The sequence below is a fragment of the Octopus bimaculoides genome, chromosome 19 (genome assembly GCF_046866305.1).
Source record: "Octopus bimaculoides isolate indiv1 chromosome 19, ASM4686630v1, whole genome shotgun sequence".
Taxonomy (NCBI): Eukaryota; Metazoa; Mollusca; class Cephalopoda; order Octopoda; family Octopodidae; genus Octopus; species Octopus bimaculoides.
Genome location: NC_142946.1, coordinates 27834630 through 27839716, shown reverse-complemented (window position 1 = coordinate 27839716; position 5087 = coordinate 27834630). Strand labels below are relative to the sequence as shown.

The 5087-nt window shown below is 38.6% G+C and overlaps 1 protein-coding gene across 2 annotated transcripts in view; it reads right to left on the bottom strand.

Moving 5' to 3' along the window:
* LOC106870362 (uncharacterized) overlaps positions 1-5087 on the bottom strand; it is a 68671-nt gene that overhangs the window by 18813 nt on the left and 44771 nt on the right. The window lies entirely within an intron of this gene.

The following is a 5087-nucleotide window of genomic DNA, read 5'->3' as shown; positions in this document are numbered from 1 at the left end:
TTGGCCGCCACGTTCACCAGATATCACTCCCCTGGACTTCTTTCTATGGGGCTATGTTAAATATTTCGTGTATCGAACAAAGATACGGGACATTACTGACCTAAAGCAAAAGATTACTGATGCCATTGCCACAATTGATGAGGCTATGTTACAGCAAACATAGCAAGAAATCGAGTACCGTCTTGATGTGCTTCATGCAACTAATGGTGCCCATGTAGAAGTGTATTAAATGAGGTAAAAAAAAAACTTTAATAAACACTGAATACAATAGAACAAATCTGAATAAAATATCTTATCAATTGCATTTGTAATAAAGTTTTGAAATGGTAAAGATACTTTATGGACACCCTGTACTTCTTTTTGTATTGCAAGATTCTTGATGTGAATTCATGTTATTGGCATAATGATCCTCCCAAGACACAAGATACACTGAACTGAAAAAGAAACTCAAGATGTGTGTGACTGTGAAATATGTTTTAAATTCATTATGTCAAAGATAAATTTTGATAAATCTGATAAAGTCAATTTCTTGGATGCATTTTGACCACAATCTATGAGTCATTGTCATGTGTTTTGGTAGTGGGTGGATCCAGCACATCAAGATTGTAGGGCATGACATGTTCAATACCATATATGCCCTCCCTGGGTGTTCAAAACGTCCATATATCATTGGTACAAGGAGTGCATGAGGTGGTTCACAAAAGTCATTGGTACCTGCGCCCACACTCTGAAGAAAGCTGCCTTCAGTTCCACATGAGTTGTTGGCTTTCGGACCATCTGGTTCAGCCATCTCTGGATTTCATTCCACAGGTGTTCAATTGGGTTCAAATCTGGCCACAGTATGGTTCTGATGTTGTGCTGACACAAGAAGTATATGGTGACCATGGCCAAGTGGGAGGGAGCATTGTCCTGCTGGAACACGTGGCTATGGTGATGTGCGAAGGGCACGATGTGAGGTCTTAAGATCTGGTCAACATAGCGCTGTGCTGTGATGCTATTCCTTCTGCCTGTACCAACATTTTGAAACACATGGGGCCCAATTCTCTGACTCAAGCCTATAGCACCCCAAATCATGATGCTTTGGCCACCCCACGCATCTCTCTCCATGACACATGCATCTCTGTAGCGTTCACCCCTCTTATGCCACAACCTCACTCTGCCATCCAAGGTGGAAACACAGTACCGGCTCTTGTCAGAGAAGACTATTGACCTCCATTGTTGATCCCGCCAATGTCGGTGCTGTGTAGCTCACTGTAGTTGTTGCTGACAGTGGCTACCCTGCTTGCAATTGGCTGATAGCTTGCTCTCTCTGTGCTGCTGACAATCGAGTCATACCTGATGCATCCAAATTATGAATGATAGGAACACAGTTCAAGTTGATTTTTATACGCATAACCTTCATGAGATGCACATGTATTTCAGTTTCCATGACAATTGTTTGCGACTGCCACCCACGGCATTGAACGCAGCTGCAGTTTGGTATCTCATTTCAGGAAAAGTTGAAAGGTTACCTGCAATTTGGGTCTCAGCCATAAACCAGCATGTCTTGGAATATTTACACTTACATCTACGAAATAAATTTTCAGAATTTACCATATAAAAATAACATTTGAAAAAATCACGTTTCTTTTGCGGTTCAGTGTATATATTATTATTATATATATATACATACACACACACAGATATTAAGGTTTGTTTTTATATCAAGTTATTATAAGAACAATTTTACATCAAGCTGAAGTGTTACTCAATACCTTTTGCAAAATACACATTCATTATCCTTTAACAAGTAAAATATTGACAGTGACTTCAAAGTTTCACCCTACTAAGCTATCATTGAACTGTGGCACAGCTGAGTTCATCTTGGCTTTATATAATTTCTGCTAAATTAAAATTTTCTGAGGTAGATGGAACTCTGTTGAATAATAATTAGATTGTACGGTAAGTTGTGATGGAAGATTTTTATTAAGTTTGGAGTTGTTTTATTGTTTACAATTCAATCCTGCATATAGAACTTTGTAACCAGGTATGTCTTTTTAGAGGTGCTGACATCATACTTGTACATGGCTGTACAACTTTCAGGAAGGTGTCATAACTTCCACAAGCCATTCATCTACCCCTAGCTTCCTCACTCTCAGCATATCACAAAGCAAGGGACACTGTCAAAGGATTTCTCCAGGTCAAAGAATGCCAAGTTCAATGGTTTGCTCTTAGCAATATACTTCTGCAGATGTTTGACTAAGAAGCTAGCATCAGTAGTATTTCTCCACAGCACAAATCCAAGTTGTATCTCATCTAGTCTAATTCTGTTTTAAATTAATTGGGTTATAAGGCTCTCTGCAAATTTCATGACCTGGTCCAGCAATTTGATATCTCTGTAATCACTTCTATCTAAGGCATCTCCTTTAACCTTGTAGCAGCTGAATATAATGATGTTACACCAGTCATTGGGAATGACACCTTCCTGAATAAGCAGACTAACTATAGGGTAACCAGACTGTATCCTACTCTGCCAGATATTTGAAGCATCTCAGCAGTAAATCCTGATGGACCAGGGGCTTTCCTTCATATCCTTAGTTGCCTTATCTATCATACTGCTCTCAACTAGGGTAGCTGGTCCCCTTGCTGGGTTCACATTATGAAGACTCCCTTTCTTCCATGCATCCTCCACATTTAATAACCTTTCATGGTAGGACTTCCTCATCTCTTTCTTTTCAGAGTCACTACATGCAAGCATACCATTATCCATCCATACATACCCACAACTTCCATACATACCCTCAACATCTTGACTCTGTCTAGCAATTCAGAACACCTCTCATCTCTGATGATCATGCTGTAAGACATTGATAAACCTCTTCTTTTCTGCTTCTGCTCTTGATAGATAAACATGTCACCTAGCTTCCTTTTAGTTACCTGATATGATTCTTGGCCACCTCCATTTTTCCATTCTTTCCAAACCTGTCTCTTCTTTTTTATAGACCTATTTACCTCACTGTTTAACCACTATGTCACCCTTAATCTGAGAGAAGCTTCTTTGCTTCAGCCACAGATTTGGGCTGTTGCCTTTAGTAGGTCATCCCATAAAAGATTTCAGTTGTCCTCAATGTTATACATCTCTATCTCTTCCTCCTTCTGGCCAACTGCTCCAATTAGAACATCTCTAAATCATTGGCTATTTAAAAGATCCTTAAGCTTCCACACACACGCACACACACTCTGATCAATTTGATAGGGATTTATTGAATAGATTGAGGTAGATCAAAAGTGAAGTACACCATATATGGTGGTTAGACAGAATGACACAAATCAACAGATAAAACAATCCATTCAGGCTGCGAAGGAGGTATAAGTGAAGGGAAGTTTACTGATATTTGGCATTCCACAACTCCAGGAGTATCGAAAGTTAAATGGAACTTTAAGCATGGCATAATATAATCTTTTCTACTATAGGCACAAGATCTGAAGTTTGTGAGGAGGGGTATAGTCGATTTAACCCAGTACTCAACTGGTACTTATTTTATCAACCCTGAAAGTATGAAAGACAAAGTTAACCTCAGTGGAACTTGAACTCAGATGGACAAAATGTTGCTAAGTGTTTTGCCTAGCTGTCTAATGATTCTATCAGCTTATCACCTTATCAGGACATAATATAATAATAATAAAACAGACAAATGAATTTTATATCACTACAATTATTTCATTAAAATATTTTGTGAAATAAAACATCATACAAATAGTTATATATAGACATTCAATATTAATAAGGTTATGCAATCCTCAAATCTTCATGTTATACCATATTTCAATAGAGTAGAATATATGTTGAGTTCAAAACAACATATGATATCAACTGAAGAAAATACCTATCCTTTAAATATTGAAGTAGACTGGTTTATAATTGGCTAATCAAATCCTTAGGTATACAAAAACAACAAAATACAGAGAACTGATAGCAGAAAGTGGGTGAACTTTTGTTGAATGAATGAATCCCAGCACTTATTTTTCTAGCCTGGTACTTATTCTATGGGTCTCTTTTGCCAAAAAGCTCAGTTACTGAGATGTAAACACACCAACACTGGTTGTCAAGCATTGGTGGGGAACAAACACACACACATCTCTCTCTCTCTCTCTCTCTCTCTATATATATATATATATATATATATATATATATATATATATATATATATAAATATATATATATATATATATATATATATATATATAGAGAGAGAGAGAGAGAGAGAGAGAAAGCTATTAAACAAAAGAAACAGGCTTGGAAGGACTGGAAGAACGGTGGTAGCAGGGAATTGTACCAATCTGCCAGAAGGGAAGCTAGGCGACAGGTTTATTTAGCCAGAGGGGAAGCAGATAAGAAAAGATTTGCAAATGTTCTGCGCCGTGAGGACCAAAGACTTGAGGTATTTCGTGTTGCAAGACAGTGTAGGAAAGAGAATAGTGATGTCATAGGAGAGAAATGTGTTCGCATGGATGATGGTATGCTTGCACTAAATGAGGCTGCAAAGAAAGAGGTCTGGAGATGCCACTACAATAGATTGCTGAATAAAGAGAATGAATGGGAGAAAGAGAGTCTGCCATATGTCGACCCAACAGAGGGACCAGCTATCCGAGTTGACAGTACCATGGTAGATAAAGCAATTAAGTGTATGAAGACAGGGAAAGCCCCCTGCCCATCAGGAATCACTGCAGAGATGCTCAAAATATCTGGCAGTGTCGGCTATAGCCTAGTCACCCGTATTACGAACCAGGTGATACACGAAGGAGTCATACCCAATGACTGGTGTAGCAGCATCATAGTCAACTGCTACAAAGGTAAAGGTGACGCTTTAGATACAAATAATTACAGAGGCATCAAGCTGTTAGATCAGGTTATGAAAGTTACGGAGAGGGTCATAGCCTAACTAATTAGGGAGCGAATCAATTTAGATGAGATGCAGTTTGGGTTCGTGCCAGGTAAAAGCACCACTAATGCCATATTTCTAGTAAGACAGCTGCAGGAGAAATACCTAGCCAAGGATAAACCTCTGTACCTGGCTTTCGTTGACATGGAGAAAGCCTTTGACAGG